The sequence below is a fragment of the Ictalurus punctatus genome, chromosome 4 (assembly GCF_001660625.3).
Source record: "Ictalurus punctatus breed USDA103 chromosome 4, Coco_2.0, whole genome shotgun sequence".
NCBI lineage: Eukaryota > Metazoa > Chordata > Actinopteri > Siluriformes > Ictaluridae > Ictalurus > Ictalurus punctatus.
The window spans coordinates 26,012,517-26,034,120 of record NC_071284.1 but is presented as its reverse complement, the minus strand read 5'-3'; positions in this window follow the sequence as shown (position 1 = coordinate 26,034,120).

Here is a 21,604-nt window from a genome sequence, read left to right as displayed (position 1 = left end):
GTTTACAAAAGTAAATCACTGTTGTCTCCTATGAAAATATCAACAGAGACAGAAAAACATTCTCCTTAATTCAGGGCATATGCCATCTACAAACTTTAAAGATCATGAAGCATATTTTGCTATAGCAAATGAACCATAGCAAATGAACGTAAAGAATTTATATATATATATATATATATATATATATATATATATATATATATATATATATATATTATTATTATTAAACTAAGCAATAGAGGGTGAGACATGTCAAAGCAAAACAAATTCAGTTATGCTAAGTGAAAAGTTGCAAGTGCCATCGAGAATGATATAAAAAGTTTATAACAGTAGAGACAACTGAAAATTCTGGAAGACAGCATTTTGAGATGTCTGACCAAGGGTGAATTGAAGTATAATTTAATGGAGCACAACATGATGCAATTACATAATTCTGGAGCTTATGTTTAGCCAGAAGATAATGAAAAAATTCAGTGCTAGTACAGCTATTGGTGGATCCATTTGGTATTCATTTGTGCATAGATTGCAGTCTAAGGATTTTGGCTCAGCAAACAAACAAACAAAAACGCACGTTCACCAGAAACTGTATATCTAGACCAGTCCTTACCGATTCCTAACCATGCAAAATGAGTACTATACTTTGCCCTAGTCCTGATAGATATGGGCAAAAAACATGCCATCCTACTTGTAATTGAATAAATCAGTATTTGCCATTCCATTTAAATAATTGCAATTCCATTCCAAATTTAACATTTTGGCTAATGGATTATCCAAATTGATTAGAATGTATTTCTATATATTTTGCATAGTATATGAATGAGAGGTCTCGACAGGTAATTGACCCTGCAGAGAAGGATGGGCAAGCGAATACCATACAGTACATGCTGTAACTGTCATGGATATCCCAGAAGGGACTACAGTTCCCAGCATACACTGCACCACACAGCATAGTCATCACATGACCACCTGCACCTGATTCTCATTCACTTACAGAACCCCTATGTGTATATAGCCACAGTTTGCACTACACTCCTAGTCTTGCATTTGTATTCCGTTGCTGTCATTTCTGTCTTTGTGTTCATGGTCTTTGTTAATGTTTTATTCTTGCCTTCATGTTTTTATTCTTGTTCATAGTTCTTGTTTTGTGTTTTGTTTTGGTATTCATTAAAACTGAAAATATGTCTCCGCATCCAAACCATGACAGTAACCAGGTTGTAGTAATAGTATATTAATAGTAAATAATTTTATGTGCATAAATCCAAGGAAGTGAGCATTCAGCATTGAGGATGAACAACTATTAAAGGCCTACACATAAAGTGTGGTATCTGAATTGTTTTAATAAATGTAAGAGATGAATTATAGGTACAAAATTAAAGCTGCAACCTGGGGCAAAGCACCCAGATTCAGTGAGCCGCACATTCACAGATGTGCTAGAATTGTTGCCTAAGCAATCACAGGAAAACAGAGCCATAACTTTAGGATAAAATGATTCAAGGGTTATTTCTATTTTCACTCATGATGTGTATGTTTTGAGCACGGACAGTGATATAATTCTGTGACTGTAGGAGGAAAGGTCTAGATGAACAAATGGGCATCAAGGTAGAATTGCTTCTGCAGCTGCCACTACTACTGTGACCTATGGTGTGGTCAGTTGCTACTTTGACCTGTGGTCATAATTGCTACTGCTCTGACCTGAAAATTTTTTCTTCTTGCAATTTAATGACATTTAATTTAATTCTTGCAATCTAAATTATTATTATTATTATTATTATTATTGCATTTTGTGCAAGGTTAGACGGGTCTCAAGATGTTAGCCAAATTTGGTGAACACTGGAGAAAATTTGGAGGAGGAGTATCAAAAATGGCAGGTGGATGTAAGCATTTTAGCATGTTATTGTAACTTTTGACCAGTAGGTGGTGCTGGCACGAAAATTTACTGCTTAGCCTCAGGTCATGTTCCTGAAGATGGCTCCCAAGTTTTGTGTCAGTGAGCAGTCATTGCTGAGATACAGCCTCACTTCCTGTTTGGCAGCTTCACTGCCAAATTTGTTGGCCCATTACAGCGAAACCATTTGCAGTATCAAAATTCTTTAGAAAAATTTTGTGAGGCTTACGTTGAAGATGATGAGTAGCAAATTTGGTGATGATTGGACAAAATTTGTAGGAGGGGTAGTGAAAAAACAGTTTTTGTTAAAATCCAAGATGGTCGTAATTCTCCTTAGGCAGAAATTGATGACTTAGGCTGCCTTGAACTTATCTCACCCCAGGAAACCAGGGGTGCCTTTTAAAATTTGGACACACAATTCAAAAGTTATGACCATAAACATACTTCCAAATTAGCCCCATATTTGATGGTGGCACTAGAGCATTGGCAGCACTTGGCCCAAATTTGTTTAGAATGTTTCTTAGACCTCCCCCAATCAGTGTGCCAAATTTCACAACTTTTTACCCGGTTCTATGGGCTGCCATATACAACCAAGCCAAAAGAAGAAGAATAAAAGGCAGAATAACAATAGGGTGCCTATGCCCTTTCTGTGTTTGGCCCCCTAATTAAAATATGACATAACAGGTGTTTGGGGGCATAATAACTCATTGACCCTGCCTGCACCATCTTGCATATTTACTGGATTGTACAGAACAACTTCTTGTTTTTTACCTTTACTTTTCAAATGTTGAAATCTACACCAATGTTCTACTATTTTTATTAGCACCTTGGTCTTGGAGTCTTGATATTTCATCTCACTGTGTATATGTACAGTCCTCTCTGAAAGTATTGGAATGGCAAGGCCAGTTTTTTTTACTTTTTGCTATAGACTGGACATTTGGGTTTGAGATCAAATGATGAGATGAATATGAGACGATAGATCAGATTTTCAGATTTAATTTCCTGATATTTACATCTAAATGTGTTAAACAAATTAAAACATGCATATTTGTATATCTATTTCAACAAGGACTCTATTCAACAACTCTCAGACTTTCTCTCTGGACTAGTGTCTTGTGGTGATAGATTTCTGATTCTTGGGGATTTTAACATACATGTATGCTGTCTATCAAAGCCCATGGTAAACAAATTTCTTTCCTTCACCGAATCATTAAATTTTGTACAACAAATTTCTGGTCCGACCCACATTAAGGGTCATACATTAGATCTAGAATTATCTCATGGCATTACTGTGTCTAATGTTGAGGTTGTGGTCTCCGCCCTCTTCATATTTCCATCCATCTGTCCACTGCCAATCTTTTCTCTGAATTTTATCACCAACATTTTATAGATGAGGCTGGATCAAAAGTGGAAAGGAGATTAACTGCAAGTTTCATTTGACACTTTAAGGGAGCACTTAACGTGTTAACGTGAAAGCTAAATTTTTCTCTAATATCATTTCTGAAAACGCAAATCAACAAAAAGTTGTTTCAATGAAAATATTCTGCTTGAAATCCATCAAGGACTTCTTTTCTGAATGCCACACAAGAGACCTGTGAGGATTTATTTATTTATTTATTTTTTTTTACAATCTTTTATTCTTAAAGTGGAGCAGATTAAAAGGTGCAATTATACCTCCACAAGTTCATCAGCCACTAATGTTTAGGCTGTCCAGTTCATTGAATCACTTTGAACCAGTCTCACCTGTGCAGGTATCTGATATAGCTCTGAAAATGAAGTGTGCCATTTGCAAACTGGATGTTTTGTCCCTGTGTCTTTTTAAACATGTTTTTACAACCATTGTTTCATTGGTTGAGTGACATCTCAAAAGTGCCTTTCATTTCCAAGATTTTAGAGAGAGTTGTCTACATACCTCTCTACTCCTACCTAAATAAGTTCAACATGTTAGATAAATTTCAATCAGGTTTCAGATCTCTACACAGTACCGATTCTGCACTGTTAAAGGTAACTAATTATATTTTCCTTTCCTTGGATTCAGGCTCACGTGGTTTTAGTTTTATTGGATCTCAGTTCCGTGTTCAACTCCATTAATCATTGATCATGATATTCTTTGAGTTTGTCTGCATTGTATGGTTGGCATTCAGGGCATGGCCCTTCAGTGCTTCACCTCTTATTTAAAAAGAAGGACATTTTCTGTTAACTTACAAAACATCTCCTCTACAGTGGCTCCTTTATTATGTGGGGTCCCTTAAGGGTCGATTCTAGGACCTTACTATTCTCCATTTACATGGGCACACTGGCCTCAATTTTTCAGAGATATGGCATGTCTTATCATTGCTATGCTAATGACACTCAATTTTATTTTCCAGTAAGCTTGGACAAAATCATCAATAGAGAATGCCCTAAATTGATTTACTGACATTAAGTGCTGGCTGACAGACAATTTCTTACAGTTAAATGAGAGCAAAATTGAAGTTCTGATTCTCAGCCCCTTTGAGTCCTCTTTACCTGGACTGGTCAACCAGCTAGGTCAGCAAGGAGCCTTGGAGTGGTCTTAGACTCATCACTACTTTTAAATAGACTTCTGCTGAAAGTTCTTCGCTGTTGCTACAAATTGAAGAGCGATCATGCATTTGCTATTGTAGGCCCCAAACTTTGGAACAAGCTTCTGCTTCATATCAGCTCCGATGTTCTGCATTTGAAAAATCTACTTTAAAAACACATTTTATTCATTATCTTTTGAATAAATTGTAATTATGGATATAGATTTTAGTCTCAGTTATTTATTAGTATTTATATTAAGGTATATTATGCATATTATGTTGTGATTGAAATGTGTATTGTAAAGCACTTTGGTTCAACTCCTGTTGTTATAAATGTGCGCTATAATAAAGGTTGAGTTAAATCGAGAACACTATAATGTTTGGTTGCATATCCTTTGCTTGCAATAATTGCATCAAGCCGGTGACCCACTGACTTGCATTCTTCTTTTGTGATGCTTTTCCAGACTTGTACTACAGCTTTGTTTTTTGTCTTGTAGTAGGGTGAAATTCCTCCCAATTCGACGGAATGCATTTCTCAGTAAATTGGCAGACATGATGTTTCTGTAGAATTCTGAATGCATTCTGCTGCTATTTACTCTGGTGAATTAAATCTTAAATGAAGATTAGTGAGCTCATTCCAGAAGCAGTCATGCAAGCCCAAGCCATGACACTACCTCAACTGTGCTTTATGGATGAGCTTGAATGTTTTGGATCATGAACAAATCCATTCTTTCTCCACATTTTGGCCTTTCCATCACTTTGGTAGATATTAATCTTCTTTTCAGAACTTTTGTGGCTCATCTCTGCATTTCTTTGCGAATTCCAATCTGGCCTTCCAATTCTTACTGCTGATGAGTGGTTTGCATCTTGTGATATGGCCTCTGTATTTCTGCTCTCAAAGTCTACACCTTCAACCCTGCCCTATGGAGTTTGATGTTACTGACTGGTGTTTTTGGGTTTGGCACCTTTGAATTTTTCTTCACAGCTCTCACAATGTTTCTGTCATCAACTGCTGTTGTTTTCCTTGGCTTACTTGTTTGATGTCTGCTCATTAGTACATCAGTGGATTCTTTCTTTTTCAGGACATTACAAATTATTGTACTGGCTATGCCCAATGCTTGTGTAATGGCTCTGGCTCTATTTTCCCCTCATTTCCCAGCTTCAAAAGTCTTGTTTTCTCCTACAGACATCTATCTGGTCTTCATGTTAGTGTCGGATCTCAGCGCACAAGAAGCATATATGACTCACAAAATAGAATGATAAAACAATGAAACACATTCCACTTAAGGAGCCCAGCTAATGTGATTGCAAATAAGTGCCATCTTAAGTAACATTAACGGTCATTGTCAGAGGGGCCATCTGTCCAGGAAGATGTAACAAAGCCATAATTCAACCCACTAGAATTCCACAACCGGGTCAGGAAATAAAACCCTATCCTGGACCACGGTGGAGAATCTTTGGGCTCTATGTTCATGCCACCTCCTAAAAACACACAGCCTCTGCGAACACCTTTCCAGGCCTTATTTCTTTGATCACCTACTGGAGTACATGCCACTACCACTTCAGATCAACCAACTGCCTTCTTAATGGTAAATGAAACAAAGTACCAGGACCAAATGGCAGAACAAAAGGTTAGCATGTTAACCCTCATGACATAAAACAGAGAGAAGAGAAGAAGGCACAGTACCTCCAAACTCTAGCTAAACTGGTGCATATTATAAGTTTAAAGCCCTTCTAAAGAAGTGAAAGTAGATTACTAAGTTGATGGTTTCTTCAGGTCATGATTTGTGAAATAACATACAGTACTAGAAATTTTGAACTTCATTCACTCTGAAAGCTATGATCACCCCAGTTTGTGTGTGCGTGTGTGTTTATGTGTAATATTAGTTTCTGTGTAGTAGAATAGTTTAATAGAGTCTTGTCTGTCCTCAAACATACGTGTCTTATGTGCTTTACAAAGCTTACAGCCTTGAATTGCTGATCTTTTTACAAATAATTAATTAATGCATAATTAATGAATACACTAATTTCAACTTATCACTGGATGAATAGTTGACCAGAAATACTAAATGTCTTAAATTTCCCTTTCCGTGCTGATCTGCTACTCTTTCCAACAAATTTGATGGAGAATACAGGTAACTTAATTTAAACATCTAATCTTTCCTTACAAATTGTTTAACCAATCAATCTAACAGGGCACACATGGGCAATAAGAAACACCTGTCAGTTCCAGTATTCTGATCACTTGAACAATGGGTGGATTCAAACAAATGGTGATATGTTCTAAGTGGTAAATATCTAAATTCTGATCTGTCTTCTCATATTAATCTTTTGATCTCAAATCCAAATGTCTTCAGTGTATAGGAAAAACAAAATGAATTGGCCTTGTTGTTCCAATACTTTCAGAGGGGACTGTATGTAAATGAGATGGCAAAAATATACTTGACTTTATTTCTTACTAACTAGCAACCATGAACCAACAGTTCAAATCCTTGGAGTACCGTTGAATGTAGCCTAATCATTTGTGGTCTTTTCTTTCAGAGATCAGAAATAATAAATTGTTCTTTTAATCTCATTTAATGGACTAGATGTAATGAGAATATACCAGTGTATAAGTTAATTTGAAATCATGCTGACCTCAACTGTGAAGCAAACACAATTTCTCGGTAGGCTGTCGTCTATTCCCATCTTATATTGCTAGAGCTGAATTAAGCCTCACATCCCTACAATACTATTTTCTCTGGTAGTCTAGCACTAATAACAAAAAAGACCTGACTCAACCCAACTATGTGAATTTGTTGTAGCTTTGTCATAAAATGTATTTGTGAATGCAGAGGTGATGGAGAGCCATCATTAAGTAATGAGAAAGAGAGAACAGTTCACTTGGCATATTTCTTCAGACACTATAACTCATAACTCTATAACACACTATAACTTTTATATAACTCAAATAAATTCAAGTTTATATGCAAAACATTTAAAGAGCACAAGAACTTATAAAAGCTATGTGTGCTAATGTTGTCAATCATCTAAACATTTAGATACTTCTTTAAGTTTAACTCATTCCTCCAATCACCCAAGACAGTCTGGAAAAAGAGTGGAGAAACACAGAATCCATGTTGCTTGAAGTCCAGTGTGAAGTTTTCACAGTCAGTGATGATTTGGGGTGCCATGTGATCTGCTGGTGTTGGTCCACTGTGTTTTCTCAAGTCGAGAATCGATGCCAGGAGATTTTAGAGCACTCCATGCTGATTCCCTTTTCCAACAGGACTTGTCACCTGACCACAGTACCAACACTACTAGTAGCTTGTTTGCCGACATGGTATCACTGTGCTTGATTGGCCAGCCAACTTGCAAGAGGAAAATGAGAGACACCAGACACAACAATATGGACGAGCTGAAGGCCGCTATCAAAGCAACCTGGGCTTCCATAACACCTCGGCAGTGCCACAGGCTGATTGTCTGTATGCCACGCCGCAATGATGCAGTAATTTGTGCAAAAGGAGCCCCGAATGCATAAATTGTCATACTTTTCAGAAGGCTGACATTATTATTATAATAAATTCTTTATTGTAATATTTTGAGATACTGGATTTTTTATTTCCATGAGCTGTAAGCCATAATCATCAATTTCAAAACAAAAAAGGCCTCAAATATTTCACTTTATGTGTAATGAATCTAGAATATATGAAAGGTCCACTTTTTTAATTAATTACAGGGGAAAAAATCTTTTTCACTACATTCAAATTTTTTGAGATGCACCTGTAAATAAGTCACACATTTGCCTTAGTAGAACTGAACCAGGCAGCAGAGATGATAAATAAGATATTCCATTTAAACAGCCCTCAACCACTCAAACCATAATTCAAAGACGCTGTTTGGACTGGTGCCAACAAGTCTGGGGTGGACGGACAAACCCACCATTAATAAACACTAACAGCCTTTGTCAGAGTGGCCACCTGGATGAATGTTGCAAAAACCATAAATCATCCCCCTCAGAATATTACAAGTGGGTTGAGCAACAAGCCCTTCCCTTGGAATCACCAAAACCAGATGGCTTACTCAACAAAAAAAATATAGCCCATGGTCCTTCACCCATAAAGTGATAACTTCAGGAAGAAAGACTTCCTTTGTTGAATCAGCACATTCCACAATCAGAGCACTCCACAGAAACAAGGACCGTGAAAACGAATACATCTGTAAAACACCTGCAATCACCTATTTTCTGCCATGCTTCCTTCTGGACTTAATGTGCTTATAACCACTAAGTTGCCATAAATTGTTTCAAATATTTAGCATGCATTAGTATAGTAGTACTAGTATGATTCTTGTGTTTTACTATTAATAATGTACTTAACAACGGTTAATCTATGTGTTGTGTGGTATGTGTTCGTGGAATAATTTTCTGATAGATAAAAGTAAGGAAATTCATATATTATGTCATTATATGTACATGTTAGTATTTCTGACAAAGTCTAGTCCACACATCATGAAAAAGCATGGAACCACCCATCTGCAGAGACAACAGACTGATTATACATCATGGGCAGAGCATATGGCTTACACCCTGCCCAAAAACAATCTGTGGTTGGTTGGAACCCTTAGGGGGCGGGACTAGCCAGAAAAGAGTTCAAATCCAACTCTCTGCTCTCTTCTCTCTGCTGCTCTGCTTCTCTTCACTCTTCTAGTCAACTAAGAACTCATCTCATCAGAGGTGGCGGCTGGAGTCTTCAATCAACATTTGCTTGGAGATCAAACCTAGAGCTCCCAATCTTTTCAAAACTCCCACCGCCAGCTCTGCAAACATCCCTCACAGTAGACTCCATTCCACTCAGCATTCCGTTTTGTCTTCCGAGATGCCACTCAATGCCAACCAATGCCAACCAGAGCACAACGTAACGAGGAAATCCCCTCAACAGTCAAGCAATACCCCAGAATGTAGCTAAGATTGGTGCATATAATATTAAGTTTAAGGACCTTTTAAAGAAATTAATAAAATAAAATTTATGGTTTGTTCAGGTCATGGTCTGTGAAATAACATCCTTTGTTATAAACTCCAAACTTCATTCACTCTGTTACATTCTGCTTGCTTGTGTGTGTGTGTGTGTGTGTGTGTGTGTGTGTGTGTGCATGTGCGTGCATTAGATTAGTTTCTGTGTCATAGAATAGTTCAATAAAGTTTCGTCTGTTTTTAAACAGACTTGTCTTATTTGTTTACGAGTTCCATTGCCTTGAATTGTCGATCTTGTTACATGCTCTTAAAATAATGATTCCATGTATATAGACTATTATTGTCGATGGCCACGGAGGTAATATCTAATGCATAATTAATACGCTAAGTTCAACTTATCACTGGATGAATAGTTGATCAGAAATACTAAATTAGCCAAATTTCGAGCTGTTCTGCTAATCTCTCTGTGTTTAGGGTCTAATAGAAATATATTGGTAAGATATTGGTAGGTGAAATGAGGAACTTCTTCAGATAGACTATACTTCTCAGTGAGTTGGAAACAGAGATTTACAGGGAATAAAACAAGATGTGAGTACAGTCTCAAGATGAAAACTGTACTTCAGAAAGCAATATGTGCTTTCTTGTTCCATCTCTGATCTAACATACCTAAAGACCAAATTGTCAGAAAAGATTCCTTTTACCTGATACTTTTTATAGCTTTTGAACAGTGGAAAGTGAAAAAAGGTTGCTTCAGAAGTCTCCAAATTCACACCCACTCACATCTTATATACAGAAGCTTCTTTTACTTTAGACTTTACTTTAGACTAATATTATTTTATCCATTCTGTAGTCTTCTGCCCTTTCATCTTACACTAGACTGTTCCTTTAGATTAACAGTGATACAATTGTAACATTTATTTTAAAATAACCAATACTATATATCTTTGCTTCATTTTAGTGATCAAAATGAATGATACAAGGTTGTTTTCAATGCAGAGAGGTTGTTCTTTTTTTGCCTGAATTTAGTGGGTATGGTGTGCAGTGAGCATTCCAATTAATCCCAAACCTATTCGATTGCTGAATACAATAATGTCTGACACATATGTTCCTATGTAATACATAAACCATATCAAAAATGTCAACAGAGTGTTAGGATAGACACTTCTTGTTTAGATAAACTCCACTTTCTGCCTATTTGAAATAGACATAAATTGCCTTTGAAACCTACATGAGGTTATTTGCAAGACCAACAGCCAGGATCACTGAACATCAACTTCAGAGTCATGTTTTTGACACTTAACTCTGACTACTCCCACCTCGATCTCAGCCAAATCTCCACTGTTGTAAGACATAGCAGGAGAACTTCAGACATTCAGTGAAGATATCAATTGAGTTGCAAACACCTTGTCAACAAAGCCTGAACAAGCTGACTCAACTGAGACTATGTTTGGACCTTTCACGTGATTCCTGCTGTAAGCTTGGAAACATGGAAAAAGGTGTCACACAATTTCACTTACATGAACTTGTCATGTTTGTGCACAGCATGAATTTCATCTGACAATGTTGCTTCTTCTGAATAAGAAAGTACATTGAATAGAACCGGGGCACACGGTGGCTTAGTGGTTAGCACGTTCGCCTCACACCTCCGGGGTTCGAGTCCTCTCCGTGCTGCGGGGGTTTCCTCCGGGTACTCTGGTTTCCTCCCCCAGTCCAAAGACATGCATGGTAGGCTGATTGGAGTGTCTAAAGTGTCCGTAGTGTATGAGTGTGTATGTGATCGTGCCCTGTGATGGGCTGGCACCCTGTCCAGGGTGTACCCCTCCTTGTGCCCGATGCTCCCTGGGATAAGCTCCAGGTTCCTCGTGACCCTGAAAAGGAGTAAGCGGTAGAAGATCGATGGATGGATGGATTGAGTAGAACCATCTGTTATTAAATGTGGGCTCTATTTTTTCCATCATGCATCTGTCCAACAGACAATGATCCTGGTAAACCCTATAAAAAAGCCCCACCTTTCATGGTCATGATCAGCTATGAGCCTGACTCTCTGGGTCCAGGGCTTGCATAAGATTGATGGGGGCTTGTGTGGGCATTGGAACATAAAACTGTGTTGAGGTGACATAAAGGTACAATGTGGCTTGTCCATTTGGCCATGATGCTTTAATGATCTTGAAACCTTTCCAAATAAATGTGTAGAGTAATGTACTGCATTTTAGACATCAAAGAGGTCACTAAGTTGCATGTTATATAACATTATAACCAGACCCCCCCCCCCCCACCACCACCACCATAGCTCATATTTAATTGTTTTAATTGTCTACTTTAGTGATATGAATCATACAGTACATTTGATTAGTAAAAATATATTGTAGAAACACATACCATACAGTAATTTACTAATAATACTATATGTACTAAAGAAGCATACAGCATACATTTAAATATGAATAATAATTACAAAGGAATAATTATTGGTCTCCAGTATCAAGCTATGTTTCCATCCTTTCTTCCACAGACTTGCTATGTCATTATCCATCCATCCATCTTCTTTACTGCTTATACGTCTTCAGGGTCATGGGGAAACCTGGAGCCTATCCCAGGAAGCATCAGGCACAAGGCAGGGTACACTCTGGACAGGGTGCCAATCCATCGCAGGGCACAATCATGCTATGTCATTATTTATTTAAATAATCTGTTTTGTACACCTCAGCCAAGCAGATATGATTCTTAGTCATTTCTCTCTCTCTATTGTTTCCATTCATTGTTATTCAAACAGATTCAACAGATGGATCAGCACTTAAGTTCTGATGTATTTTTCAAATGGTTCAGATGTGTTATCATGACCAATAGTACCCTCCACAAATCAGTTAAGCTGCACATCTTTGAAATATTATCACATACAGTACAATGCATTTGGAGATTATCATAATACCTAACCTGATATTCATCACTGAAGTCATAAATACTTCAGCAGGGCTCTCTCAGGTAAGAATAACTTACAAGTCTAATAGTTTGTGCTAAAATGAAGACTGCTGATGGCATTTTAACCTCATTTGACCTTGAGAATGTCTCTCGTGCAGACTAGTAATGGCTTCCATTTTTCTCGATTTGCACCATAGGATTCCTCAAACAACTGAAAAAAATAATTTAATACTTATTCATTACACTTTATCACACAGCATACACATATCCCCTGTTTACTCTGTATTTGTGCCTTCCTGGGATATTTATTGCTGGCCAGCACATCTGTTGTTAAGGCTGAATAAGGGTGAAGGTTGTGTTTGTTTGTTTGAAAGAAAATTGTCTATACAATATAAAATATTTGTCATTGAGTCATGTCCAAGGTTGTTTATGAGCAGAGAGAAATATATTGTGTGCACAGAACAACTGTGGTCATGGCATTCTAATATGACCTCAGTAGCTTTGTGTATTCAGACAACAATAAAAAATTAAACAACTCCAAAGTTTAACTGCAGAAAGACTTAAAAGTAGACCGACATCTAATAAGATCTTAGATCAATTCTATTCATAGTGCAGTATGTAATTAAAATAAATAGCATGGACAATTCCTACTTTCTCTTCTGTTTTGTGGTTGTTGAGGCCTTCCGGGGGACTGATAAACTGTACGCAGCAACAAATGGGCTACAGTCAAAAAAGGAATCTAAACAAAGGAATTAAAGTAGATTGTACATAAATATCAACATATCTCCTATATTACTCCATTATATTAATACTATATTAAGTATTTTGGGTTAGGTACATTTAGTTTCTTACATTTACATATATGACTTTATATTATATGACATATGATTTAGTATTTAGAGGACATATTGTATATATTGACAGCTTAAGTTTTGTCAGTTCAGAATTCCATTGTATTTTATATTTAATTGCTTTAAATAATAAATGCTTTAATTACAGTTATAGCAATGTATATTTAATTTCATCCAATGTTACATGTGTGTTACTTAACTGTTTACTAAAGAATATTCATTGTCATGCTAGAGATTCTCAGACAGATGCAAGTGCAGGTAAGGCAGCTTTAATAAAAGTACATGCAAACAATCCAAAACATAAGGCAGAGGCAAAATCTAGAAACAGTCACAAGTCAGGCGATCAACAAATAGGATATCAGACAATGAGCAGAACACATGACTCAGAAAACAAAGTCAAAATCAAAACCAGAAGAATCAAGCAAAATACAAAGGCTTGGTAATGTCAAAGAGACAAAGGAATCGAGTGCTTACTTTGCAAAAGGTAGGCATAGAAAGTCTCTATATAAAGGTGTGAGTGTGTGTGTAATTGGGATCAGGTGTGCCTGATCAGAATCTGGTGATTGTGATTGAGGCAGTGTATTTGCATTCTGGGAAGTGAAGTTTGTGGCAGCCATGTTTGTATGCCATGAAGCATGTAGGCCCAAAGGTTCACTCTGGGAGTGCTGCTTTTCCATGGAACTTGTGGCACAAGCTGGGGTCCAAAATGTGGTGTGCAGGGACCCAGCATTGTTTCTCTGGCCCATACCCCTCCCATTCCAAGAGATACTCTAGTTGGCCATTCCTGCAATGAGAGTTCAGGAGTGTTTTGACCAGGTAGGTGGGTTGGCCTTCAATGTCAATTGGGGAGGTGGAGTGGTGGCTGGGGCTCATGTACAGGAACTCATTGTGATTTATATGATTTGAAGACAATCAATCAAGTTTTACATTGGATTGTAATTACATTTACATTTATTCATTTAGCAGACGCTTTTATCCAAAGCGACTTACAAATGAGAAAATACAAGCAAAACGATATATCAAGCAGAGAACAATACAAGTAGTGCTACCATACAAGATCCGTTAATTGAGTTCCAGAAGAAGCAAAGTGCGCAGAGTAGAGGTGTAAGTGCCAGAGTAAATTTTTATTTTTTTTAAATGGGTTATGGGTTAGTTAGGTGTTCATGGAAGAGGTGGGTCTTTAGCTGATTTTTGAAGATGGTGAGAGACTCTGCGGTCCGGATTGAGGTTGGAAGTTCATTCCACCACTGAGGAACAGTTAGTTTGAATGTTCTTGAAAGGGACCTTGAGCCATGCTGAGTAGGTACTACTAAGCGTTGGTCGTTGATTGATCGCAGATTGCGTGAGGGAACGTAAGCCTTCAGGAGACAGTTGAGGTAGGAGGGTGCTGTTCCAGACAAGGTCTTGTAGGTGAGCATCAAGGCCTTGAATTTGATGCGGGCAGCAACAGGAAGCCAGTGGAGGGAGATGAAAAGGGGTGTGACATGGGTTCTCTTGGGCTGGTTGAAGACGAGGCGTGCTGCTGCATTCTGAATCATTTGAAGGGGTTTGATGGAGCTGGCCTGGAGGCCCGAGAGTAGTGAGTTGCAGTAGTCCAGTTTTGAGATAACAAGAGCCTGGACTAGTATCTGTGTAACCTGTATAGTGAGGTAGGGTCTGATTTTCTTGATGTTGTACAGGATGAACCTACAGGACCATGCAGTTGTTGAGATGTGGTCTGTAAAGGTCAAGCTGTCATTGAGAATCATCCCAAGGTTCCTGGCAGTCCTGGGTGGCTTGAGTGTGGTTGAGCCGAGCTGTACAGTGAGGTTGTGGTTGATTGAGGGACAGGCTGGGATGACGAGAAGCTCAGATTTTGCCAGGTTGAGCTTAAGGTGGTGTTCCCTCATCCAGACTGAGATCTCCAACAGGCAAGTAGAGATACGTGCAGGGACGGATGGATCGTCATGCTGGAAGGACAAATAGAGCTGGGTGTCATCAGCAAAATAATGATATGAGAAACCATGAGACTCAATCACCTGCCCCAGAGATGTAGTGTAGATAGAAAACAGCAGTGGACCCAGAACTGCCCCCTGTGGAATGCCAGTTGTGAGTTGCTGAGTTTCAGAAATACTTCTGCTCCATGATACCTTGAAGGATCTGTCTGAGAGATAAGATTCCACCCATTATGCAACTATGCAACTATTATGCGGATTATGCGACTAAATAATTAAATAAACTAAATTTTAGCTTAGTTTAGTTTATTTATTTATAAAGCACATTTATAAACAACAGAAGTGCTGTAGTAGTATAAAACAGATTTATAAACAAACATATTTTTTTAAGAGCACATGCCGGATATGAAAGATTTTCAGAAATTACAGGATTTTCAGGACTACCAAATTTCTTGTGTAAACGTTTTTACAAATGAGTTCTGTTCATATCCAACATGATAAATGAGGAAGAGTGTGTGCAATTTCAGTAATAAAACCTTCAAGAAAAAAAGGTATGTGTATGTAGTTGTGTCCATGGTATAAATTGACAGTATCTATTCACTGAACATAAAACGTCTGGGTTACACATTTAACCCTGTTCCCTGAGAAGGGAACGAGACTTTGTGTGAGCTTCCTTTCTCTGGGAAGTGCCCTCATGCATAACCAGTATCTAAACTCTGTGTGAAATCTAGCCTATATATAGACCTACCATGGTTAGGTGATGTGGCATTTTGCATGTTGCATGATTATAAAACAGCGCCTGTAAACCATGCCATCAGCCACTATTATCAGAAGCGAAGACTCATTTCAGAAGCATTGCCCCAGTATGACAAAGCTACGCAACATCTTGTTCCCTTCTCAGGGAAGAGGGTTACATGCATAACCCAGACATTCCCTTTCAAAGGCAGCTCAACGTTGTGTGAGCTTTACGCTGTGTATACCCACTCCATACTGAGGGTATGGCCTGTTCAAAAAGGTTCAAACCTGCAGGTCACTGCGAGACACTCGAGCCCAGTAGAGTAGAGTAGAGTACCCCACTGCAGCACACACATCCCGTAAGGGTACCCCTTTAGATAAAGCCTTCAAAGAGGCAACCCCCTAGTGGAATGAGCCCTTATGACCAGAGGTGTAGCAAGACCATGCGCCTCATAAGCGAGATTGCATCCACTATCCAATTAGAGATGTGCTGCTTTGACACAGCATCACCTATACTGTTGCTGCCAAAGCAGTCCAGCAACTGTTCAGAATTACACCACTGGCCGGAGCGGTGGACATAAGTACAGAGAGCTCTTACTGGACAAAGTAGGTGCAATTTCTCTAGTTCCAGTTTGAGGAATGGAGGGGGGCAGAAAGCATGCAACACTACCTTCTGGGCAGCAGACACACACTTTAGGAATATAATCTGGCCGAGGATATAGGAAGGCCTTGGCTAATCCAGGGGCAAAGTCAAGGCAGGAATGGTCAACAGAGATAGCTTGTAGATCTCCTACTTGCTTGAGAGATGTCAGCACCAGCAGAAGAGCTACCTTTAGAGTCAGAAGCTTCTCAGAGGCTGCATGACGGGTCTTCCAGGACCACAGAAAAGTCCCAGGAAGGTATGCATGGCCTGCAGATGGGCTTCAGCTGCCTGACACCAACATAAACCTTGATGTTAGTGGATGTTGCCCCACAGAGGCTCCATCAATAGGGGCATGGCTGGCCATAACCGAAGCCACATAGACCCTAATTGCAGAAGGAGCCAGCCCTGCTGAAAAACGTCCCTGTAAGAACTCCATGACTATTGTTATTGCGCTGACATACTACAAGACAAAAAGGCGCCACTTGAGCGCATACAATTTTCTCATGGATGGTGCTCTAGCATTCAACAAGGTCTCTACAACCTTGGTTGAGAGACCAGAATGTATGAGCTGGTGACCCAAACCCACAGTTTCCATAGTTCCAGCAGAGGGTGATAAATCAACCCTCTGTCTTGAGACAATAGATCCCTGAAAATGGGAATCTCCCAAGAAGTGCCATCTACCAGGGATATTATCTCTGAGAACCATATTCGAGTTGGCCAATAAGCTTCTCCTAGCAGCAGACATAGACAGTCTTGGTGAACTCTTGCTAGGAAGAAAGGCATACAGACGTGAACTCAGTCACATGCCGAAGGGAGGCTCCGTACTCCCACGTGCCGAAGGGAGGCTCCCTGAAGCTCTGTACTTTTGCGTAAAAGTTCAGTGGCTCCGGGCTTGTGAACAAAAGCGTGAATCTCATTGGTTGGCCAGTTTTTGACACGGTACATAAAAAAAAACAACCCCTAGACTTTTTACGCTTTGAAGCCATGCATTTTACGCCTGGGTGTGAACACTCTCATTGACAGCCACTGGGGCGTTAAACAGACCATTTTTTGCACTGCGAAAATCATCCCGTTGTGAACCGGGCTTAACAGTTCACAGGCGGTAGGCAATTAAGGTCACGGTTACAATAACTTGGGACACTAAAGAGACCTTTCTACTGCGTGAACATGCCACAGGCCTACTGCAGGGAGGCATGAGTACTGCAGATGTGGCCAGAGCAATAAAATGTAATGTCTGTAATATAAGACACCTAAGACAGTGCTACAGGGAGACAGGAAGGACAGCTGATTGTCCTTGCAGTGGAAAATTACATGTAACCGTAGTGTATTTTATGTAGTGGATGGAAACAGTGAAATGTACTAGTGCTGTTATACTAAATATCAGCACTCTTGGAATGCCACTTGTCCAATCAAATTTATGGACCAAAACTAACTGTTGAATAATTTATTTTATTCATTAATTAAACCTGACAAAATATCTTAGACTGACACTAATTAACCAGAGTCTCCCAGACAAATCGGGTGGCTAGGAAACCCTATTTTTTACCCAAGTAGAAATTTGGGAGTTTGTACTAATTAAGGCCAAATGTGGTAGATACAGTACTTACTATGCAAAGACATGGTGCTTGGTGTTTTAAAACAGAATCCTGCAGCCAATGTCTGTAACACAAAATGATGACTTGTTGAATTACTTTATACATGTAAAACCAATATTTGCACAAATTTGTGCATATTTACAAACCCAACTTGGCTTCATTAATCCCTAAAAATTCACATAGGCTTATAGGCAAAAGAGCACATGAGCACATGAGCTATATTTCCATTTATAATAATATTGCTTCAGTGAAAAGTTTGTCATAAATTCAAAATTAGTAAAAACTCAATCATAAATAAGTGGCAGTAGATGTCCATTTACATACTTATACCCATGGTGATAAATTAAAGAAATCTATTTTCTATTCTTTGGCTACATAACATTAATAAATTGTACCCAGTGTGAACTGAAAAGCATCATAGAACAGTTTTGATTTAACATCGATGCCATGTTGCTTCTGGTGTAAAATGGAATTTATATAACTTTATGTATAGCAGGCCATATATTGGACATAAAGATCACTTGCTGACAGTTCACTCTGATAGATTTTTAGACTTTCTTGATGGAGAATTTCTACATACATAGATGACAGGTAATTTCTGCATGGTGTCAGAAAATGACATAGTAAAAGAGTTTGAGATTAATTTTAGCTCAATTCCTGTAGTTTTTTTCAGTTAATGTTTTAGACTGGCAGTCATATTCACTGCAGACAGCATGGAGAGAATGTTCACGAGCCCCATTAGGACTAATGATGAGGTTTGTAACTACTGATGTGAATATCACAAATGAGACCTTAGCTTTTTTTTTTTTTTTTTTTAACTTTCCATGCATTCGCCTAATTGGCCATTCCCTGATCTGTGACATTATTGGCTGAAATTTGACTGGTGTTCTTGCACAGCTCTGTGATGGGTGAGTAGGTTGTGCTAATAAGGCATAAAGCAGGTGATGTCTTTTCAGCTCTGATTAGAAATGCTTCTGATATACCGTCACACTCTGGTATAAAATAAACTCTTTAATGAGGAGCCAGAAGAGATGAAAAGAAATTAAATGAGGAATAGGAGGAGTGCAAGATTTTTGCACTCATTCAGAGTTCAGCCCAGGATTTACTCCTGCTGAGAAGGCAGATCAGGGTTTCTGAGTGAGAGAAACATTCTCATGCTGCAAGCTGTTGTCTCCTCATTTTTGTCCTGTCATTCTAATTTATAACCCATTGAACCATGCTAAAAACACATTTCTTCAAAAACACAAATTTCCAGTTTTTCTTGTAAATTCTGTCAAAATAAGGGCTATCATAACAGAAAACATTTAGCTAGCTAAAGCATTGATCTGACAATGGGCCTCATTCATCAAGCTTATGGATTTGTTTGTAAATCGTTCTGACAAGCATTTACACAAGAAATCTGGTATTCATGAAAATGCATCGTATAACTGCAGACCGGTCGGTCAGAGTGCCCATGGTGACCCCTAACCACTGCCAAAAATTCTTAAAATGGGCAAATAAGCATCAGTTCTGGACAAGGGAGCAATGGAAGAAGGTGGTCTGGTCTCTTGAATCACATTTTCTTTTACATCTTGTAGATGGCCAGGTGTAAGTGTGGTGCTTACCTGGGAACAGATGGTACCAGGATGCACTATGGGAACAAGGCAAGCTGCTGTGCAGTGTGATGCTCTGGGGAATGTTCTGCTGGGAAACCTCGGGTCCTGGCATTGATCTAGATTTTACTTTGACATGTACCACCAACCTAAACATTATTACCTAAGCTCCTGTCAAGCATCTATGGGATGTGCTGGGCAAACAAGTAAGATATATATATATATATATATATATATATATATATATATATATATATATATATATATATATATATTTATATATATCTTGTTTTTGGAGGATGGAAGCTGGTTTACGAGTTGCTTCCATCTTCTTTAAATGCTGTATAACACTTTAGAGCCAACACTAATTCAACCAACAAAAAAATATCTCATATCATTCCTGTGTGTCTAAGTTTTCTCTGTGCATGGACTTCTTGCTACTGACATGTTTCAAAGAGAGATAAGTGACCAATTTGGTTTATCTCAACCTGCAGTCAGCGATATACTGCCTTGTGTGCTGCATGTCATCATTTGGCATGTTCCTGAATACATCAGAGCACATGTTCTCCTCCAGCCCTAAAGAAAATCCTAGTGATGACATGGTTACCGCACATCAATGCCCCTTCATGTGTCTATAAATTAAAGGTGTAATGAGATCTTGTGCCAGGAGATCTCGAGATATTAAAACATGACAATATTTCTTGTTGAGGTAAAAAGCTCTTCACAGTTGGTATGAGGTGCTTCTCCTAAAAAACTGTCTTTAACATCTCTGCTGTTACTGTGGTCAAACAATTCTATCTTTGTCCAGAGCATATTATTCCAAAAGGCCTGGTCTTTGCCTATATGCTCATTAGTAAACTATAGTCTTGCAAAGGCTTTCTCTTGGGTTGATCTTGGGCTGAATTTGCTGGGACGGCTAGTCCTGGACAAACTGGCAGTCATTTAAAATTTGTGCCATTTGTAGATGATTTTCCTTACAGGGGAAGGATGTATTTCAAATAATTTGGAGATATTTTTAAATTCCTTGCCAGACTCATAGGCATCCACAAGCTTTTTACTGAAGGCCTTATAGAACTCTTTAGTTCTTGGCATGATGAGACCACACACCTCAATAGCAAAGCGAACACCAGACACTAGATATGATAGGGGTATAAATAAGACAGACTCCACCTGCACTCCCTAAGCAGTTTCTAATCAATGCCACCTGTAGGGGTAGACCACCCACTGGTTTAGTGACAGAATCCAATGGCGTGGCAGAAGGCCTTTCCTTTGTGATATATCAACATTTAAATTAACAATTTGTCAACATTAAATATGATCCTCTTTTTACTTTATCTGACTCCAATTATGAATAATTCTAAGAAATATTAAAATTCCAATCATTTTTACATTTATTTCGACATTTGATTATCCTGTTTAACTCTTTACTTAGATTGCGCTCGTTCATTCGTATTCCATGTCGCTCAGAGTCTCACGCTGGCCCTGTGCACGGTCATGGTCACAAACTCGCCAGTCTTGGTCATTAGACAGAGGTAATTGACTAATTCCATTTAGATGGCTGCCCATGCTTGCAGGTTTTCTAAAAAGTACTTTATTTAGTCCCTATAGATTACACATTACATTACAGACATTGCAGTTTATGGCCACATCTGCAGTCCTCATGCCTCCCTGCAGCAGGCCTATGGCATTTTCACGCAGGTAAGCAGGCACCATAGCCATTTATGGTTTTCATCTGTTTATGGTTCATTGAAAAAGCATGAAAAACATTGTTTAAACCCTTTCCGATAAAGATCTGTAAAGATTATTTGGATTTTAAGATACATAAAAATAATTCTGGTGAAACTCTCTTTCTCTCTCTTTATAAAGTCTGCAGTCACATGAATGATAGGTTTACTGTATATGATAATTTTGTCCTTTGTTTAGCCTTTCAGACTGCAGTATAACCGAGGAAGGATA